Genomic DNA, 23,609 nt, shown 5'->3' with positions numbered 1-23,609 from the left:
TAAACTTGTGGTTTTACCTGCCCATGGTTGCTTCCATTTAAAGTGTTGGATTGTGGGATTTGCAGTCCAACCTCTGTAATTTGTCCCTCTCATTCCTTGGTGACAATTCGGTTTTCCCTCCAAATTTCTCCTTTGCTGTGTGCTAAGACTTGTATATTACAACAGTGCACTCCCAGCCACCATTTTGTGTTCACAAGCCAATGAAACCAGCCCCCCTGCCTCCCCCCCCCACCCAGCAACAGGGATTTTCTACATCAGAGGGTGCTTCTGTGAGCTGTTTAAACTGTGTTTACTAGGACCTGTGCACTTCGTTTTTTGGCCAGCAGAGAGAGTAAAGTTTTATTCAAACAGTATTTTAAGATTACAAGTTAGTGAGGCCCTTACCTGCTGAAGTCCAAAGTGTGGATTCAGCCTGTCTGTCTCCTAGGAGATTCTGAACAGAAGAAGCAGCTTCCAACTCCCTGGCCAGCAAACCTTGTCTGAGGTCGCTGGGACCTTATATGATCTGCTAGTGGTTGGTACATGTCTACACTGATTGGTGGTTGTATCTGGTGTTTCTATTGAATTAGGGTTAATGTCCTCATTGATTGGGTATTTGAGGGTTCTGATTGGTTTCTGGGTCTGTGATTCAATCATTGTAGGGTTGGGACTAGGGCTAGGGGTAGGATTTCTATTGGAAGTTGGGACTAGGGCTTCCTATGTTAATGGTTGTTGAGATTAGGGTGGGACTAGGGCTAGGATTAGACCTTTAATTGGAAGTAGCAATTAGGGCTTCTGGTGTGATTGGTTGCTGGACTAGGTGTGGGACTTAGAGTAGGATTAGGCCTTCTTTTGGAAGTAGGCAATAGGGTTACCTGTGCCATTGGTTGCATGGACTTGTTTTGGGGCTACTGGTAGGGCTAGGGCCTTTATTGTACATAGAGATCAGGGTTTTTGAACTGATTGGGTGGATAGTGTTAGGGCTAGGGTTCCCATTGGCTGAAGGGGTCACCAGATTACTAGGGCTATAAATGCCAGGGTTAGGGCGTCTCAGCCCGGAAGTCGAGGCTAAGGGCAGAGAGGACAAGGGCAGATGTCTGTTTGAGCCTGTTAAGGACGGAGAGGACAAAGGCAGTTGCCTGTTTGAGCCTGTTCGAGACTGGTCGGGACTAGGGCCAGAAATGCTGCCCTTTTTCTCATTTAGCAATACCCAGCCCACACCATCCTCATCCACAAACAGAGTAACACACTCACACCAAATGTACACCACAACACAACACTATGCACAGATTAATGTACCAGCATGCACTACAAACCCAACCAAAACCACATCTACACAACCTACTATCCCAACTACCACACATATCCACCATCACCTAGAAACAGTACACAACTCTATCCTATACCACTAACCAATACTATCATCACTAACACAAAGCTAATCAACACCATACATAAATACATCCCATTCAGAAACAATCTCCCTGCTGTAATTACACCTGACAGACCACTTTTTTTTATCACTAACAAACATATATTAATCCTTCCATCAGTTGTCCAACAAACACCCTCCTCTCCCTTCTACCATAATAACACTAACACACAACACACACTGCACACCACCACACTTTGTAACTCTTGCAACAAACCAGTCTAAGATAAACACTCTCACCTCTACTTCATTCCCTCCTACACACAACATACACTCTACTCATAAACACATCACCACCCACTCTGCGTCAAAACCTCCTCTCACAAACAATACTACACAACCAAATCCATTGCATGAAACATATACATCAGCATCCTTTTTCACTACTCCTCAAAAGCAAAACATATCACACACACCAGCACAACAAGATCTTCAAAGCGCAACACCTCATAATACTTACCATCACAAAATACAAACATATACCCACCTTTCAAACCACACAAAGGAAAAAACTCCAATGCCAAGATTTCACTCTTCCACCACACCTAACACAGATACAGCAACACAGCACCTCTCTTCTAACCGCCTCTCATCCCTTGGACAATTTAGAACATTACTACATGACCCACATGCTGCACCACCTCCCCTGACACATACACCGTCCGCCTTAAACACACGCAAAAAATATAAGCAACATGCCACACCTCACAACTTTGCTTCCCCATGTCAACAATGTTACACCACAAAAGCAACACAGCACTCCAACTCACTCTTAAACACCATCTCCAACACATACACACACAGACCCATCAAAATGCCTTCTTAACATGCTGGATGAGGAACACGATACAGAACAGCTACACGATTGCTATCCTAATAGAGCTAATACCAGCACTAAAACACACCTGATACAAACCCACACAATACTGATCACTCTTCTACAAAACAAAGTCCCACTATCACCAAAGGCCACTCACTAAACTGTCTACTAATAAATGCTCAATCCCTCTCTAAATACAAGCATCACATCTACGACCTTCTCACAGATGCAACACCCGAAAAACTATTCATAACCGAATCATGGTTGGGAGAAGATATGGCTTCAGTCCTGCATGAAGCCATTCCTCTAGGCTATCAAATAATCACCCAAAATCATATAGCCAAAAAAGGAGGTGGTCTAGCTGTTGTATTCAGGCAAACAATACATATCACTAAAATTGACAACATCTCCATAAAAAATTGTGAGGCTCTTCTAACAAGATGTAATACTATGTCATCTTCCTCCTGTAACTTCCTGCTCCTTTACAGACCTCCACCTAGCAAGGCAACATTCTCAGACACACTTCTAGGCACAGTTTTAAACCTGATAACAATACACTCCAACCTATGCGTTCTGGGTGACCTTAACATTTGGTTTGGTAAACCCAATATGACCCATGCAAAAACAATATTCACCGGCCTAGACGCATTGAACCTGCATCAGATTGTCCACAATCCGACACACACCGCTGGACATATCCTAGATGTCATTTTAGCTAATACTGAACTAGTTACCTTTCAAATTATAACTTCAGGCACATGGTCAGACCACCACTTGCTTGCCTTCCAACATAAAACAACGCTAAGCGACTCACCCAAACCTACCTTACATCCATCCTCCTATTGGCCGTGGAACAAACTCAGTTTGGAACACTTGGAAACACAACTAACATCCAGTACAAATCAAGAAACCATAAATCCTGTTCAAAATCTATATGAGTGGCTACAGGAAACTTTTGACATCCTGATACCACTCAAAACCACACAACCGAACAAAATAAAAAAGCACCTTGAAGAAACATAGAAATAAAAGACATAAAACAACAAATTAGAAAGCTGCAACGTACCTGGCTCAAAACAAACGCCAAACATGACAAACTTCACCTACAGAAAATTAACAGATTATACAAGTCGGCTAGCAAAAAAGCTAAGAAAAGGTACTATTCAGACAGAATTCAAAATGCTAAATGTGCAAATAAAGAATTCTATAAAATTCTCAATGAATTTCGCAAACCAAATTGCCTAGAAGGAACTCACCCTGTTACTCAAGATTTCACAAACAAAGTGGCAAATCATTACACGGACAAAGCAGACACGTTGGAATCGTACATAAAACAGAAACAAAGCACCAGCACTAACCCTTTGTACAAAACAATCCAAGAATGCTCTAAACAAGCCTTTCCGTTCCTTTCAACACATTTCACACGATGAATTTATGGACCTGTTCATAGTAAGCAGGCCTGCCGGCAGCCATTCTGACCCCTGTCCGCCACAAACTTTCAAGACAATTCTTTTAACAACCTCTGCTGCCACTCCAGTAAGAAGAATCATCAACGATTCCTGAACTACTGGAATATTTCCAGAAGAACTCAAAAAGTCACACGCTCGCCCTTTACTGAAGAAAACAAACTTGGACCCGCTGAACCCTGACAACTACAGACCCATTACAAATAGACCGTTCCTGGGCAAACTGATAGAAAGAGCAGCGTTTGCCCAGATGTCGCAATTCATTGAAGAGAATGGTATACTTTCAGACTTCCAAACAGGATTCCGTCGGGGAAGAGGCACTGAATCTGCCCCCCTTGCGATCTGGGAAGACCTAAAGAAAACAGTTGACTGCAACGGGGTTGCTGTCCTACTCCTCTTGGACCTCTCAGCTGGTTTTGACACGGTTGACCATGACACTCTGAAACAAAGACTCTATGAAGCCGGAATGGAGGGAACAACTCTAGACTGCATCGCGTCCTACCTTCGAAACAGAACTAGTGTCATCCATACCCCATCTTTCTCGTCCAAACCATACTCCACAAAAGCAGGGGTGCCTCAAGGTTCTATCATCTCGCCCATGCTTTTCAACATCTACATGAAGTCATTACCAGTACTGATCAATAAATTTCACATCACGTGCTATAACTATGCAGATGACACGCACATACTCCTTCAACTGGAATACCCCAAAGACATTGAAAAGTTTTCCGCTGTCTCAGAGCCGTGGATCAGTGGATGACCTGGAGCCATCTCTAATTGAATGCTTCAAAAACTGAATTACTCATGTGTGGGGATTGGAAACATTACAACCCGCTTGCCGCATGGCCTGATGAACTGGGATCACTGCCTAAAGTATCCAAGGAAGTAAGAAACCTCGGAATGACCATGGACTCCAAGTTGTCGATGAATGCCCAACTAGCAAGATCAAGCTTTGCTACTATAAAAACGCTGCGACAAATTTTCCCTCATTTGGGATTTCCACAGAAGGTCCAAGCTACCATCTCCCTTGTTCTGTCCAAACTTGTTTACGCCAATAACCTCCATCACGGATCACCTTTAACGACCATGAAAAGACTTCAACGGATTCAGAACTTGCCTGCCAGACTAGTCTTGCATATCAAACCGCGAGACCTTATACCCCCTGCCTTGAAAGCCCTGCATTGGTTACCAATTGCCAGAAGATCCACGTTCAAGCTGCTTTGTATCACCCACAAAGTCATACATGGCATGGGACCACTCTTCATCAGGAATAAAATCACCAAACACACTCAACAAAGAACTTCCGCTCTAAAGCAGCATCTCGCCTCAAAATCCCACCATACAAGAAAAAAACCATGGGTGGCACATCCTTCTCTGTTCAAGCAGCCAAACTATGGAACTCTTTACCCCCCAACATAAGGTCCACCGACAACCACCTTATCTTCAGAAAACTACTCAAGATTTGGCTCTACCCCACATAAGCACCATATGGAAACAAACATCTACAGCATATCCCTCTGTATACAAGCATTTGTTTTCATCATACATATGTACCTATCTTTGTGTATTACTTTCTATAAACATGTAAAATAATTATGTTGTTGAGAAAAAAAAATAATAATAACAAATAAATAAAAATCATCTTTGGTCTACATGTACATACTTCCATTGCGCATCTATGTACCTTCCATGTACTTGGATCTGTGTGTCTGTTACTTTTCTTCTGAAAAAGCATATCCAATGCACTACCCTATTTCTCATTCTGTGCCTCGATCAATATCTTTAATCTACATATACTTACCTCCTTTATGTATCTTTATACTTTCAATGTAATTATGGATCTATACATTTATCGTTTTTTTCTAATTTAGTATTTCCAAAGCACTACCCTATTTCTCAGCCTATACTTCGCTCAGTATATCTTCTAGCCCAACCTTCTGAATCATCTTAAACTTCTTCTACTACTCCTTCCAATGCACTACCCTCTCTCTCATCCTAGACATCCATCAATATATCCTCTACATCCCCCCTCTCATTTATCCCAAACACCATACCACTACTATTATTGCCAAAATAACCGTTTCTAGACTCTCTCCTACTCTACCCCTCTTTGCATCATCTGTATCCCTCCACTATCCTTTTCAATCAAAATTAACAGACTAACATGTTCGCTTCTCAAATTCCATATGAAACTATACTAATATACTACGCAAATAACTGAATAACATATCCACTACTCAAACTACTTCATATTTTTTACTATATTAATTTTCAACAGTAATCCTTTATGGGTTCCGGAGTGGCGTGCTACTCGCCAGAAAAGCGCTTCAACACCCATCAGGGGTAACAAGTGCGATATGAATGCAAATCTTTCTTTCCCTTTTATCCCACCGCTATCCTTCTCACTCCAAGTGACTGACTAATATCTACCAATGAAATGACTTCATATTTCATCATATTAATTCACTACCAATCCTTTGTAGGCTTCCAGAATAGCGTGAGTCAACAAGCGCTATATAAATACAAAACTTTGTCCTTCTCTATCCTTCTGCTATCATTCCAAATCCAAATAACTGACTAACCTACCCACCACTTAAAATGTACTTGCATGTTTCATTATACTAATTTAACACTAATCCTCTATGGGTCCCGAAGTAGCGTGCTACTGGCAGAAAAAGCGCTTCGACGCCTCGTCAGGGGTAGTAAGCGCTATATAAATGCAATTACAATTACAATTATGTAGGTAAGCTGCAAATCATGCCTCGGCCCCGTCATCTCGTGGCCCTGCTTTGCTGCCTCAACTTTTTCCTTTACTACTTTCTGCTTATTAATATGGAATTTTAATAAATGCAGTGTTTTCATGGAAGCTTTGGCCTGAATTTCCAATGAAATTCGGTTTTAGAGTATTAATGAACTATGGACCTAATATTGTATGCCAATCAAAAAACTAAAAAGTAGATAAAATAGAGTTAGATCTTTCATGGCACTTGCTTTAATCTGTAATACAAGAAGGGACAAGCGCAGCCCGGCTCAACGCATACTGCGAGCGGCACTGTTCATTACCGATGCACTTCGTTGTCATTCCATATTCGCTGTCAGATCAGAGACTTTCTGCTATCCGGCGGCATTACAACTTTCAGGCCAGGGCTCTGGAGAGCCACAGCTCACTGTAATAGCATATTTTCTCTATAGGTCAGTCCTCTTTTCAAAGATAATACCAAAAGTTGTTTGCACAATTGTTTTGCAGCTGCAGAGACTTAAATCAAAGCTTATTGTTTTTAACGATGGCCAGAGTTTAACTCTTCAGTGAACATCGATAATCCCATCTCCTAATTATATTTCTGCTAGGTATTTTAACAGAAAACAGGGCAGTGTTTCCTCACAGCTAAGATCTGCTTATGTGATTTGTAATAGCAGAAGTCCAACGCTCAAGCATATCATTTTTAAATGCAGTTTTCAAATTGAAAGCAAAATAAAGCAGCAATGGTGGTAGTCTCTGGTTTTATAATAGCTTGTCGCAGAACAGCTTTGAGTTTTTATTAGGGCATATAAACTCCAAAACAGTGCTTAATTTGAGTCAGTGGTTTCCTGTAGTCCAACTGGCACTTCATTGTCAGCACTGGCACTTAGCATAGTCTGCCACATGGTGGTGCTGTTTTTTTTTCTAAAATAGAGATGAAAACAACAACAGTTGTTTATTAATTCAATATACCTTAAAATGAGTGTTACCTGCTGCCCAAGCCATTCTTAAAGCTTGGGTGCCCTGGAATAGTCTGAATTGTCACACTTGTAGGGTGAGAGGGAAAAATACAGAAAGGGGAATGAAGTAGGAAGAGAAAGACAGAAACATCACCACAAAAGGGAGAAAACAGGAGCCTGCTGAGTGAGATAAAGTGGCAGGGAGTGTCTGCTAGTGTATTAAACAGGCATGGGGTTGTTTCAAGTCTATGTAGCCTTGGTATTTAAGAGCACTGGCTTTGGGTTTCAGGGCAGAGCTTCGGGCACTGGGACTCATTCTATTACCAATTAAACACTGGTGCACCTGCACTGCGATGTTCCAGCATCACCCTACATTTAAGCAGATTGAGGTTGTCATTAGAGTCTCTGTCTTCAGCTGGCTGATTCAAATGTGTCTGAATTATCTTCAGTAGGTCACCCACTGGATAGCATGAGCTGATTCTCCTGGACGTTCACCTAGCAGAAGAGTCTCAATAGATGTAGCTAACAGGTATATTAATGAAGGCAATGGCCATACCAGGCAGGAGACAGTTAGTGAAGATAAAACCCACTTATCAAAATAGAAAGGCTTTTAAAGGTAAGAAGCAGACGTAAGTCTAGCAAGTGATAAAAATGCTAAATCAAATTATGTTCTAAAATGTTATTGAAACAATCTAGGCCGTTTCCTCCAATTTACTGTGGTCAACTGATCTTTTCAGCAGCCTGAGAAGAAAAAGGATTTAGCAACAAATTTAAATCTTAAACTACAGTGTGACCATTAGGACCACACAATAAAAGTCTGAGTCAGTAATTTGAAGTCAGAATGGTATATTACAAACTCAAAGCCAGACTAATATAAATCAATCTCAAGAACATACTACAAAAGTGCAGGATTATCAAAGGTAGACCAAAGCGGCGTGCAATATTAGTTCTCAACAGCAGGACGCATGATGGAATTTCAGTAACAGCAATGCAGAGATTAATGAGAAGGATTTGATGACTAGACACATGGTTTTGATCCTTCTACCCATACATGAAAAAGATTCACAACAACTACTAAACCCTACACTAAACTAAAGATAGGGGAAACCCTATTGAATCAAGGAAGCAAGAAAGGTGTCAGCATAAGAACCTCAGTAGAAGTTTGATAGGTAAGGAGTCATGTATAGCATGAAGCCACACAATCAGGGATGAAAAGAAAGGTCTGTACCTCTCTAAGACTGAAGGGGATCTTCCAATCCCAAGATGGGTTCACTAAATAAAATGCACAAATAACATTTGCGAAATATGGCATCATACACATCATAGTACTTTTCCAGTTCCCTGGAAAGAACTTGGCACCTCGAACACTATTCCCATATTTCACTTTCTGCTTCTAAGCCGTCCTTAGATTCCACCCTTCATCTGATAGTACCAACAGGTAACATTCCCTTTGTTCTTCATGAAAATTATTTGACCTTGACTGTTCTTCCTCGCCTCACAATCTCTGAAATACAATATGATTTTAACTAACTTATAAATGCCTTTGGTCTGCACCTGCAGATGGGAAAACATGGGGAAAAACAACTTTCATATTAATATTACCTGTCTCTACTGTAAGCTTTAGGCCCACAATCATGTGAACTTGACAGTTTTCTTTAAATGCATAATAATTCTACAATCTACATATTATCCAATAAATGATATTGTACTCCAAGGTTTGTCCTGCTGATCCAAGGTTTGTCCTGCTGATCCCCCCATTGTGGCTTGCCAGGTGGTGAACTCTTGTTCTGCTTGTCCCTCTATGAAGGTTTCCTCGTGCAATGTAGCAGGCTTAGAATCTAACCTACACTTAACTGATTGGGCGAGCTTTATTGATAAGACAGACATATGGTTGTTTCAAGATACTTGGGCAACGGAACGCATTTTTCGTTCAGGTTACCTGAACTTTTCTAAACCCACAGTTAAGGGCCACAGGGGTAGACCAGTGGGTGGCTTGACTACTTGGGTACGACAGCGAGCGGGTGTTTCCGTGGTTGAGGTCCCCATTGATAGCCCGATATTATGGCAATCAGGGTTAGTTCTACGAAAGGCCTTAACATCCTCATTATTAATATTTATGTGAGAGGTCTACCGGGTGGGAGGAGTTCACCATCAGTCCTACTTTTGGAGAACTTCCTAAGTACTGGAACTAAGGATGGCAACAGGGTAGTTGCTGGTGACCTTAATATCTGTTTTGAGCCCCTGGATGAGGATGATGGGAAGCTTACAGAGGTTGAGGACTCATTGTGGGGTGTCCCACAGTTGGAGTTGATTCCCATAAGAAAATGGACACAAGCGGCCTTGTATATGAAGGGATTGTGCCTAGATAAGGGCATGAGGGCAGTCAATGGTAGAACGAAGTCTGATAGGTTAGGGAAGATGACCTTTGATAATGGCAGAACCGGGGCAAGATGGCGGTCTGTCTGTAGACCGCAAAAGCAGCACCACGCCTGAGTTCCGCTCCGCGCTACAGGGGAATGCGAAAGAAGGAGAATTATATTCCTGCCACCGCACGTTCCTGAAGTATCGAATCTAACTCCACGAATACCTTGTTATACAAAATCGCGGTGATCGAAAAAAAAAACCCCGCATATTGCTATTCGAGTTCAGCGATCAACTCCAACTCCCTTACTCCCACAGCACTACGGAAGAGCCGCTTACCTCGCTTAGCAGCGCTTCAAGCTATCGACTTCCCGCTGCTGCAGCTTCAGTTCCTGCCAGAGACCCGGATCCAACAAGGCAGAAAGGAATCCGCCCACATCCGTGGCCGTCTCAGCAGCCTCAGTCACAGCGGTCGCTGTTTTCCAAACGAGGCTACACTGTTTCCCCCGATTGTTTGATGGTGGTACTGCGCTACAGTTTCAATCTTCCTGTTCACGTGAGCATTACAGAGTCACTGGACCCAGCTACAACTATGCCATCGAAGACTGCCGCCTCAGCTGCGGCAACCAGAGCGCGTGTAGCGAAGGCTGCCAGAATTCTCCGAAAAGAGGCTGAGCGACAACAACACGAACAACACGAGGAATTGTTGGACGATGGGGAAGGAGGCTATGCCCTAACCAATTCAGGAAAATCTAAGGCTAGAAAACAACAAGCTTCCGAGCAATCTTCAAGACAGGACGTACACGCTGCTAGAAGAAAACTGAGTTCAACCGGGGGTACTGTATTGGATTTGGTTCTTAAAAAAGGATTGCAGAGCGGATTTCAGAAAAATCTGGTAAAAGAGACTAATCAAGGTACACTGAATTATTCAGCTAATGAGGAAATAATTCACAGCCCGGATGCAAATATTGGTAATTCCAGGAGTTCTATGGTAACAGCGGAGCCTGAACAACCTCCGAATACTACACTGAGCTCTTTGGCTGGAGTCACCTTAACTTCCATTTCTGCCATCACTGTTCCAGGACAGCCCCCCCCAATGGTCACTGTAACTGTAAGTAACATTGAAGCAGCTGAGGTTGTTCAATCTCAATCTGTTTATACTCCCCTTCCTATTACACCCAATGGGGCCTCGGTGAGTGATGTTGGTCGGGTCCAAGAGCTGGAAGGACGCTGCATGCCATTTTCAGGGGCAAGGGAAAATGTATTGGGGGTACAAGGCGAACTAACTCCGCTTGGGGCAAATCACTGGGCTCCTTACTCTACCATTACCAGTCATATCCGCTGGGCTTCCGAATTCGCCCCCTCCCCTCCAGCCCATTGACAATTCTGGCTTGTTGGTCGGGAATCAAGTGTTAGACCAAATCATGTCGGGGGAAACTCTTTAAAGGCTCACCTGTTGGAGGAGATAGATAAAGAGCCAAGTGAGTTCTACTCCTTTTCTGACGAGAATGGAATTAATGCTGTGGATGAGTGGTCAGATGAAGGTGACTCTATAGAAGGTTCGCTAGATGGAGAATCTGAATCAGAACCAATGCTCAGCTCTTCTGAGGGCAGCTCTGATGAGCAGAATGTACATGTTAACACGGTCAGAGCCAAACCCAAACCTACAACTAGACTTATGCAGAGGGGTCAAACCGATAACCACACAGTTCCTAATTCTGTGTCACAATCGGGGGGGGATCCCTACTAACTCAGCAACCTCGGAGATATCGCAATCAGCAGTAAAAACTATTTTGCAGGCTATTGCAGCTCATAGGGAGGAGACAGCTCTGGACAGTAAGAGATCCCGGGCTGCACTTCGTAAAATCCAAGGAGTTGTCAGGAAACTCTCTAAGTCCTGCAACTTGATAGGGGAAAGAGTTACAGAGATGGAAGTAAGGGTTATGACGAATGAGAAAGAGGGCACTCTGAAAGCTGAGCAAATTAAACTTCAGGAAGCCGAACTCATAGACATAAAAGGAAGCTGGAGGAGTTCGAAAATCGACAGCGTTGCAATAATTTGCGCATTCTGGGAATCCCGGAGAAAATGGAGTGGGCGGACACTCGAGCTTTTGTAGTTAAACTATTCAGAGAGTCTATGCCTGATCTCAAAAACTGGAACTTGGAAGCCGAAATTCAACGAGCCCATCGGATGCCTTTTAACGTGCCTTCTAAACCCGGGGTTTATCCAAGAGCTATTTTAGTATATTTTGGGAACTTCTTGTTAAGGCAGTCGGTGGCGGATAGAGCGAGACCAGATCATAAAGTGGTATACAATGAGCTCTCCTATTTTACAAGACCAGACTTTTGCACGTTACTGTGAAGAGACGCTGGCGGCTTCGCTCTTTGATTAAACCATTCCAAGATAAAGGTGCCCTGCGAAGCTAAAAATTGTATATGGTGGCCTCACAAAATTCTTTCATTACGAAATGAAAGCAAAAGCATACCTTGATGAACTTTCTTAGAATTGACTTATATCATTGATGTTTGTTTAACTAGGCTTTATTTACATAATGATCCTCGGTTTCACTATTTTGTTTAGATTGTTTCAACCTTTGATCACGACATACAATTAATCAGGGTATGATTTTGGTATGAAGGGAGGCATTGATACAATTCAACGGTTTAACGGTTTCATTCAACACATAATAGTTTGTTGTTAGTTTTGGGTGCTATTACGGGTTCCTTTTATTCGCATCTTCTGGTTTTTTTTCATTTACTATTATTTAGGTACTGTAAAAGGCGGTAGCTTAGATGTTGTGCTGTAACTGCATCACCCAGACTCTGGTTGAGTCTGATTGCCTACTATTTGGGGGGGGCTTCAATGGGGTGTGTGAGGGTAGGGTGGGGAGGGAGGTAGGGAAGGAAGAGGGGGGGCGCTAGGGGGGGTGAAAGCACAAACAAAAAAAAAAGAACCAGGTTTATCAGCTAGAGGTTTAAGCAAGGGGAAGCTAAATGGAGTAGAACTGGAGCTAGAGCAACGTCCCAAATCAAATTTGTATTTGATTAAAGTGATCTTACTATCTTTTCCTATAAGAAATGGGTAGATTAAGTGTTCAAACTTGGAATGTTGGAGGGCTGTTATCTGGGGATAAACGAAGACGACTGGCTGAGTTATTGAAACTAAATCCTGTTGATATACTTGTCTTCAGGAAACCCATGTTCCATGGGTTAAGAAATCATGGTTGAATTTGAAGGGGTATAATTTATTGGTAGCCTCTATACAGTCCTCGAATATAAGGGGTGTGGCAGTTTTAGCCAAAACAAGTCTTGGGTTAGGACTACGTCATCTCTCAGACCCTCAGGGTAGATGGGCTATTGTTAAACTTGCTTGTGGAATTACTATCTGTACTATATATGGGTCAAACCATGACGATCCAACTATTTTTGAGGTACTCGAGGCTGAACTGGCCACTTGGCAGGGCCCACTAGTTATGTGTGGCGATTTTAACATCTCACTTATACCAACTCAGTCCAATACTACCTCCAAACAAAATTATCATGGTCGTAAACCCAGAGTGTATCAGGCTGTTAAAAGACTTTTGGGTAACTATGGATTAATTGACGTCTGGTTACAAAACAATACTCACGACCCAGGATATACTTATTTTTCACATCCTCACCAAAAACAAGTTTGGATTGACTACATATTTGTTACCGGAGACCTAGCACCACAGGCAACAATTAACAAACCCCCAAGAATAATCTCCGACCATAACGCACTCATACTTAGGATTACAGTTAATTCACAATACACTTAACAGCGGTCTTGGTCGTTCGATAGGAAACTCCTGTCCAATAGCGAATTTATTACTCATATTAAAATCTGGACTGAAGAGTTCTTTAACATAAATCGGCTTAGTGCCTCCAGAAATACAGTCTGGGATTCATACAAATCCGCTCTAAGGGGAGAGATAACTAGCTTTCAGTATTCCGCCAGAACTAAATCAAGAATTGAACATGAATCAAAGGTCTCAGCACTGGCGAAAACTGAGTTAGACCACACTTCCTTAATTGCACAGGGTAGAGATGCTAGCAGCCAAATGCTCCAGGTAGCGGTTCTAAAAGCTGAGCTTAACACTAATCTTAGCCAGAAAGCTGCTCAAACCTATAGAGCTCATAGGAGGGAGGTTTATGAAAGCGGTGAAAAGGTAGGCAAGCAGCTGGCACTTCGAACCCGTCAAAAAAACGTAAAAAATAACATCTCTACAATTGTAGACGGTGGGCAGACTTATGCGCAAGCAGCTGACATCATCCTTCAATTCCAAAAATACTATCAAAAGCTGTATTCTGAAGAAGCTGTTACCTCCGAAAAAGATATCGAATATTTTTTGGCGAGCTTCCTCAATAATCCGGAAGCTGTTAGTCTATTAGATTATACTTCTAGGGAACAGCTAGAAGGTGAGATCACGCTGGCTGAGATAGAGTCTGCATTATCGCTTTTAACATCCGGCAAAGGAGCGGGCCCGGATAAATTGCCAATCAATATTTATAAAATTCTTAGCCAACAATTATGTCCCCTTTTATATGACCTATTTCTGGGAGTTCAGTATAATGGTGTTCCTCCATATTCCTGGGATGAGGCTAGCATTATTGTATTTCCAAAGAAGGGAAAACCACCCGAGCAATTAACATCCTATCGCCCAATATCTTTGAATAATTCGGATTCCAAATTATACGCAAAGATGATGGCTGTCAGACTCAGTGGGGTCACAGGGCATCTGGTCTCTCCGTGGCAACATGGCTTTGTCCCGGGTAAGGGGACTACAGATCATACCCGTCGGGCTATTGCCCTATTTGATGCCATGTCTGTCACGGGGGACCAGATGTCGATGATCCTGCTTGACGCTGAGAAAGCCTTTGATCGTGTCTCATGGAACTTTTTGTGGGTTGCCATGGCACCTATCAATTTCGGCCCCAAATTTTTTGAAATCCAGAAAAACAATGTATCTACGTCCCAAAGCAAAAATTCTAATGTTAGGTTCAGAGTCTGGTTATATTAATATTGCAAGAGGCACAAGGCAGGGGTGTCCTTGCTCGCCCCTTCTTTTCGCTCTCTATATCAATCCCTTAATTCTTAAATTTTTGGAAAGCAATGTTATTAAACCAGTTCTCTGTAATCAATTTGAAACAAAAGTATTAGCTTACGCCGATGACATCGCGGTTTTAACACCTGACCCGATCGAGGCGATTCACGAAATTGAGCGAGTGCCCTTAGATTATGGTAATTGCTCGGGTTATTCTCTTAATAGAGGAAAGACTGTTATCTTATGTACTGATAATACTGTCTGTGCAGATCAAAGAAGAGCCAAAACAGCTACTTATCTTGGAGTGATTATCTGCTCTAATACTAAGATTGTAGCGAAACATAACTTTGATCCGCTCCTGGACAAGATAAAGACGGATCTGGATAGAGTAAATGGTCTTTACCTCTCCATTATAGGTAGGGTTAACTATTTGAAAATGAATATACTGCCTAGATGTCTATATCTATTTGGAGCTATTCCTCTATTTGTTGATCCTAAAATTCTCACACTGATCAACGCACTTATGTCTAAATTTGTTTGGCAGCACGGAAAAATTAGGCGATCACATTCTTTTCTGTTTCTTCCACTAGATAGGGGTGGGCATATGCTACCGAATATAACTTTTTATCACTGGGCAGCTTTTCTTAAACAGTTAACTCCTATGGTGTTAGACTCGATCGAAGCAAACAGGACTGATACAACCTTAATCCCCTCATTTTATGAGGTTCAAATCTGCCAAGATGCCAAAGGTCTATTGCTAAGAAGAACCGAAGCAAGGTATTATAAGAAGAACAAGGGAGAAATCCTAAAAAGTGCTTGGATAATCTGGGATAAAGTAGCCAAACATATGCAGATTGGAAAAATCAATCGCTATACACCTTTGTTACATTCCACTATCACACTCGGTCTTGACTTTGAATCAACTGCAAAGAAATGGCAAAGGATGGGTATTAAAACGGTTAACGATGTTTTGCTAAAAGGTTCAGACACTGTTTTTCTTGATTTAAAATCAAAATTTGGTCTTTCTGACGGGGATTTTCTTAAGTTTGCACAACTACATGCTAAACTAAGGGCTAAAGGGTCTACATTGTGTCTTTCAAAAATTGATATATTTGAGGCATTCGCTAGATCAAATACTAGGATAGGAACATTTTATGACACCCTTTTGACTCATACACAGGATTATATAGAACAGACGGAAACTAAATGGGCGGTGAAACTTAACAATCCAGATATTGACATAGACAGAGTCCTAGAGATGAGCAATAATTTGTTTATGGCTAGTTTTACCAGTACCCCTATGGTAAAAGAAGCCCTTGTACAGGCAAAAGTAACCCTATCCAACGACCAGAGAAGGGTACGCTGGCCAAAGATAGCTACAAACGAAAGCACTCTGGCCCTAATTAGGAATTTGGTTAGCAATACTATGGTTATACTTAACAGCTATGAGTCGCAGGTTGAGCTCAAGGAAAGAATCCCGGGTATCCATAGTGCATTGTTTCTGGAGCTTAAATCTCTTTTTATTAATAATCTCCCACCCATTAACAAAAATAAAGAGCAGAGATCATGTTCCTGGTATGATTCTAGCTGTAGACAGGCTCAAAGAGCACTGCTTATAGCTATTAAATCTAGATTACCAGAAGCCATCCAAAGCTGCAGGGCCTCATATAAAGCTGCCCTATTAAAAACTAAGAAAAACTGGGATGAGGTCCGCTGGAGGGAGTTACGCCAGGCTTGTGACGGCCGGAACATGACCCAATTCTGGCATCTGCTCAAATGGGGTAACTGTCCGCAGGATATAAAACCCACTGCCCATGTTGAGCCACAGCAGTGGGTAACTTATTTTGAAAATCAGTTTAAGACTGCGGAGAGGTCTGTAGTGGCAATATCCACCGCCCAATGTGAAACCTCTTTGGAATTTGCACCTAATGAGGTGAAGTCTGTTTTTAAAAGCAATCATGAGTGGTAAAGCCCCAGGGCCAGACTGTATCTCCGCAGATTTATTCAAACAAGAGCAAGACCTGTGGGTCCCCTACTTGACCATCTTAGCCAACGCCCTTGCTAGTGGAGCATCGGTTCCCGACTCTTGGCTTGGGGCTGAGATATTGCCGATCTATAAGAAAGGCGATCGCTCTGCCCCGGCCAACTATCGGCCGATTAGTCTTATAGACGCAGTTCAAAATATCATAGCCCGCCTAGTATTGAGAGTTGGATGACCGAATACGATATTTTAACACCCCTACAGGTGGTGTTTCGGTCACACATTGGGACCCTGGACCAAGCCTTCAGGTTTGCGCTCCTGTATTGGAAGGAGGTTTTCCTTGGGGGTGGCATGCTCTTCGCTGCATTTGTGGACCTAAGGTCCGCATTTGACCTTGTGCCAAGGGCCAAACTGTGCGAGGTTCTTTTGCGGATGGGTATGCCTAAAGAGTTGGTGGCGTTCCTGCTTAATATCCATGACCAAACATATGCTCAGGTCCGCTGGGGAAAACCAGGGGAGGTGACTGTAAGATTCGAGGTGTCCAAAGGGGCTATACAAGGGTGCGTGCTAGCCCCCACCCTGTTTTCGTTGTTTCTTAATGGGGTTATAAGTTATTTTTCCAATTACCCGACTGATGCACCCACCCTAGCGGGCATGAACATCCCCCTGCTCATGTTTGCGGACAACACTCTCTTAATTTCTAAGATGAGACAGGGCTTACAGCTGGCACTGTCTCGCTTTGAGTTGTTCTGCCGTGAACATGAGCTGGAAGTCAACATGGGGAAGACCAAATTTATGGTTCTTCGTGGCCCAAGACCAGTCAGCGCAAGGGTACGTATGGGTGGTGTCACTCTGGATTAGACTGCAGTCTTTTCCTATCTGGGGGTTACCTTTAGTGATAATTTAAGTTGGAAACCTCAGATAGACCTCCTTACCCTTAAGCATGCTCAATTAGGTGGAGCTCTGCTGAAAGAGCACAGGAACTCCTTAACTAAACCGATGGCACCCCTGATTAAAATCTATGGCTCTAAAATTCTTCCCGCCATTATGTACAGCGCTGAACTGTGGGGGTTTAGCAACCTGTCCCAACTTAAGGTTGCACAGAATAAATTCCTCAGGTCAGCCGTAGGGTTACTACAATTAATACCCTATATACCTCTATTATATGACCTAGGATGTCAGCCTGTCGAGGACATGGTACGGCATAGACCACTGGCGTTCTGGCGATTTCTGTGGACTACACCAGAACTGTCACTGTATGCCAGGGCCCTACTGGAAGTTAAAGGGCTAAAGGTCTCATATAGGATTACCTGGTTGTCTGAAATCAAAACTATACTGACTGATATGGGGATGGGGGGAACTATGGGCCCACCCTGATACAGCTGTTTTTCCCACGAAAAAGCTCTTTAGGGATGCTTACTGGAATAGGATTAAAGCAAAGAGATATGAATCCCTAGCGGGTAGATCCATGACTGCAACATTCCTTGTTATTAAGGATGATTCCTGCTACGAAGAATACTGGGATATTATAACGAAGTTAAGAGATCGTAAATTGTATCACCAGTTTCGTGTAGGATCTTTACCGCTCCAAGGGTTAACGAAAAGTTGGAGTCTATCTGGCAGTGATAAATGTCCCTTTTGTGTGGATCAGATAGAAACAGTTGATCACTTCCTTTTTTGTTGCCCGGAGTATTTACAACCTAGACGTGTGTGGCTACGCCCAGTATGTCGGTTAATGGGAACCAGATCCGCGCAGGTGGCAAGTAGAATCTTGAAACCTGACACCTCAAAACCTGTGGTCATTGGTGTAGCCAAATTTGTCAGTTGGGCCTGAATACTTCGGATCCGGAAAATCAGTTCCTAATCTCATGGTGTATATGACACTGCTGGGGTTATAGTAATAGTGTGTAATACCTAAGGGTATAGGAGCTGAAATGATGGTTTTATTGATTATATTCAGTCGCTGAGTCTTTTGGAATTTGTATATTTTATCCTTTTTTAACACTGTTTTTAGCATCTTTTATATATATTTATATGTTTTATTCACGGGTAATTATTTTACCATGTACGTATTGTATATTGTATAGTATGTCTTTTATGATGAAAAATCGAAATAATAACTTTTTGATTGACTAACTGGCTGATATTGTACTCATATATGTGGCACATTCAACTAATGCATGTATTAATAACCAAAAATGACAACTGGTCACAATTTATAAATAAAGCATTAAACACATATATTATTTATACTCACTAATCCCTGGCAAATGCACTGCTTTAAGTGCATTTTAGTCCGCTACCTTACAATCTGAAGGTATAGAAGAATAATATCAGCAATCCTGATATCTCTGAAAAAGGAAAAAACATTAATATGCACACAAAAATATATGCAAAACCCACAATAAAATCACCTTCTATGCCTTTAGTGCACCATATCTCATTGTATTATTGCATCACACAAGTACATAAGCCAAAGGCAAATATATGCATGGCTTAGCCAAACGTAAAAGGATGGAGCCAAAATGTTGCTACTCTATTATCAACAGAAAAAAGGATACAGGAGGTATCAAAGCTTTAAAAAAAAGTCACAAAATGTTAATTATGGAAAAATCAAAGAGAAAGCCCCTCAATCCTCTAAACCAAAGACACATAACTGCGGTGAATAGGTTCTGATTCCATGTTACAGATTCTGGCTTTTCATGTAGAATGATTGATTGCTTGATTGATTGATTTCACATATAGTAAATTCAAATGCGTTTCTAGTCAGGAGTTGCTGATAAAATCTAATATGCTTCTGGCCCAGTGCTAAACAAATACTTGAGGCCAGATCTAGTACCCCCTTGAAGTTGCCACAAACAAGGGGAAATGGATTTGCTACAGTGAGAGCAATTATTGCAAATAAACATGCACTAGTGCCCAAATTTGGTGACTGTCTCTTTAAGAAAATTCTAATCCATATTTTACAGTGACAACATATTTTCTTAAGCATGTAGAAATCATCTTTACACTTTTTGCACAAGTAATTCACAAAACAGGGAGGCGAGAGGATGAAGATTAAAAAGCAAGCCAACGAAACCCACAGTGATATGAATGAACAATGTAATAACCCTTCATGAGAGCACACACCAACTCAATGTATGCAACGCATGAGAAAACTCATCTTACTTACAAGTCCTTCAATTTTCTGTGCATCACTGTAATGAGAGCATCTCATGTTGTGATGATTGCAATGTTGGACAGCTTTTCAGTTGAACTGAATTAAAAAGTCCTTATGCTTTAAATCTATGATACAGGTCTGGTCTAATAATGAGAATTAAACTTAACCTAATGTGATGTGTCAAGAAACACAACAAACTGCCACCAAAAGTAGCTAACAATCTGGACTCCGTTACCAAGTCTAATCTTAAAAAAGTGAATTTGTTTCATTTATGTATCCCAATACAAGTCTTCTTCATTATAGGCTTATTAATTTGAGGCTGATTCGACCCAAGAGGCTGGGAATACCTTTTATTTTACAGCAAAACCTCCTAGAATTCATAGCTAGGACCTAGTCACTTTTGTACTTTTTCCGCTAATGTAGGTCATGCCCCTCTTAACCTTCTTAACCATAAATCTCCATACTAATGAAAACAGGATGTGAACTTCATCAAGCTCCTGATGGCAGCAAACAGGGAATTTAAGTACAAACCTTAAGAATAAACATAGAAATGTGGCAAAACTCTGTTGGAACAACTACTGAAATAGTTGCCTTCACGTCTTAGCCAGTAGTATTTTACAAAAGTGTAGCACTTTTCCCAAATAGCTGACCCTGTTTACCAGTGCTAAGGAAATCATTTTGCTTTTTCCCAAGAAGTAGCCTTAGCTCTTGCAGAATTACTTAGTATCCTCATGAGCCTCTTGACCCAAACAACTATAAGCACTTGAAATGTTCTGGTCTCCTTACCCATTGCCTAACAGTAGAAGTGAATGATTTCCCATCTTTCCCACTAGCCAAAAACATGACTAGCAAGTAAAAACAAGAATAAAAGAAATCTAATAAATCAAGATGAATGATTGTTTGTCTCTTAACATCCAAATGGTCCATTCATTTCTTTTCTGGTGTAGCAGGGATATGAATAAACAAGCAAATCAATGTTTTGAAACGGATAACATTTGGAACCGGTCTTAGGGTTAAATCCTGGAGCAGGTCTAAAAAAGACACAGGCTAGTTAAATATCGATGTGGTGGATCAATCATCAAAGCCCCGAGTTCACCAATAGATCTGGGTGAGGGGCTAGCCAAAAGGAAACAGAGCTTAAATCTTAAAAATGTAATGCAAATTCAATCTAATGATTCATAGAGAACCACTGAAGACCGATTAGAACTCTAAATAAATCCTAAGATTGATCAGGGAATGACTCAGTACTCGTGCTCACATCTCCTTAAATGTCTGCATGTGGAGTGAATGGGATATCCGGTTCCCTAAACACATGTCAATCAGCCCACTGAAACCTGAGAATTGCTTCAATAAATCCTTAAGGAACCCCTTCATAACAAAATCAATCATCAAGAGTTAATCATCAACAGCTTGTTACCAGCCAAAAAGGCACCATTGTGAAAAATTTCACAAATGACGAACAAATGTTGCTCTACTAGATGCTCTACAGCTGAGTCCAATATAGGAAGCCTTCCCCCTCACAGATCCCAGACTTTGAAGCGCTAACATTCAACATCGGATAGTTCAGACATGGGAGTATTGCAGTAGGCAGAGGACAGTCCAGCCACACAAGGGCAGATTTAAGCCACAGAAGGTAGTTTGAAGGTCTGAGAGATACTATAACCCATTAAAAGGTGTACTCATAAGAAACAAACCATCAATCCATTCTGCCCAGGAGTTCTTATCAATCCTACCCTTTATGTACTTCCTCAAATAGAAATCAGGAAATCCTTCTGGGTAGAATAAAATGCAAATGCAGCCCAAGTAGTAGTATGAAAGCAAACATTTGAAGTCGAATATCCCTCTGTAGTCCTTCATCTACTTTCTTGTCCACAAGATCTGTAGGAAGTCCATCCTCAGTAGCCAAAGATGAAGACATACTATTCCAATGGGTAATGGCGATTCAGAAATATTTGCAACCCATTCCTCTCAATGTCCTTCCACTACTTGACTAGGGTATCTTTCACTATATAATAAAGTGGCAAGGCTTCGGGAGGGCAATGGCAACAAGAATTAAAGAAGCCATATGGACCTGCACAAGAACCAGGGATGAGTAATCCATAAAATACTGACTATGCATTGCTGCTTCAGATAACTGAGCCCTTTGTACACGTTTGCTTTTTTTTCCTTTAACATTTGCTGTGGATGCAAATATTAAGATGTCTTGTGTACCAGGGTCTTAATCCATCCATCGACTCACTCTTGCGCTCACCCTCTGAAACAACTGCAATAAAACATACACAAACTGAACACAGTGCAAGATCATTTGAAAGAATACATGTAGCAAAAAGAAAACATGCTGCCATCTAAACAAGACAATTAATACTAACAGGTGGCCCTGTGTTCTGCAGAACCTGTGGAATTTACTAGTATATAACAATAATTGGTTCTGAAGGGAGGCGCACAATGTCTTTCAAGTTAGAACATGTATATTCTGATTAACTAGGAAATACCAATGAATGGAGTGACGCATATATATTGACTAACAATATATGAATTTTCATATATCGTGGAGAGACACAAATGTTACATATCAAAAACACAGGACTGTTATGTAACATAAATTGGTGCCATACAAAGTGTGCTTCACATATAACATAATACAAAACACATGACAGTATATAGAAAACTCAAAAATATTCAGTTGGTTGTCCGTTTACAACTCTTCAGTATACTCAAACATATTTCCTCACTTTTGATGGTAGATATGTGAGACAATAGTAAGGAGCACCTATTCATATAATAGACGTTTCGACCCCTTTAACAAGGTGTGTTTATAAAAGCTTCACAATGGAACTTCTTCAGGATTTGAGAGAGTAAATACAGCCTATGTGTTGAAGGATAATGTGTGTCAGAAAAGCTACTGAATACATTTTAATAGTTGAGAAAGGGGGGCATATTTACAGTGAAAACTCACCTGGTCAAGGTAGTAGCATCAATGTGCTTGATGCTCTGCTGGTACTTTGTCAATAGGAAATCGTTCCACATGGGATTTCTGAAGGAATTAACACCCACATGCATCATTCTAAGATTTTGCGATTCTTTATTTGCGAAAAATACCGAATCACAAATAAAGAATCGCAAAATGCTATGCATCATTTTTTTTGAAATTTTATTGGGATTTGGTAAAAATTGCAATTTTTAACAAAATCGCAAGAAAAAAGCGATTTTTTAAGTGCGAATTCGCAATTTGCTATTTCGCAATTGGCGAATTCGCAATTTGATGCATATCAATGAGGACACACCCAGGAAGCCAGGAGACTGATTACAAACACCTGAAGCCTAGTTCAAACTACAGGAGTGGCTTTTGGCAGTTGGAGCTCTGCTTGCAGCAAGAGGAGGAGTGCTTTTGGTGTGCTCTTGAAGGGGAAATGGCTACTGAAAGTGCTGTGGAAGACCTGCATGCCAGAAAAAGGAAAATAAAGTTTAGTGACCAGGAGCTGGAGATTTTAATAGAAGAGGTCACTTTGAGGCATGATCAGCTTTTTGGCAAAGATTCCCTTAAGGTCCCTGAAGGAGTGAAGAGAAGACTGGGGCTGGCTATACAATCAAAAGTTAATGCTGTGGGGGTTGCCCGCCGAGACATCACCAATCTTCAAAAACGCT

Source organism: Lissotriton vulgaris, chromosome 7 (genome assembly GCF_964263255.1).
Source record: "Lissotriton vulgaris chromosome 7, aLisVul1.2, whole genome shotgun sequence".
NCBI classification, from domain to species: domain Eukaryota; kingdom Metazoa; phylum Chordata; class Amphibia; order Caudata; family Salamandridae; genus Lissotriton; species Lissotriton vulgaris.
The sequence above is the reverse complement of the archived record's forward strand: the minus strand, read 5'-3'. Positions refer to the sequence as shown.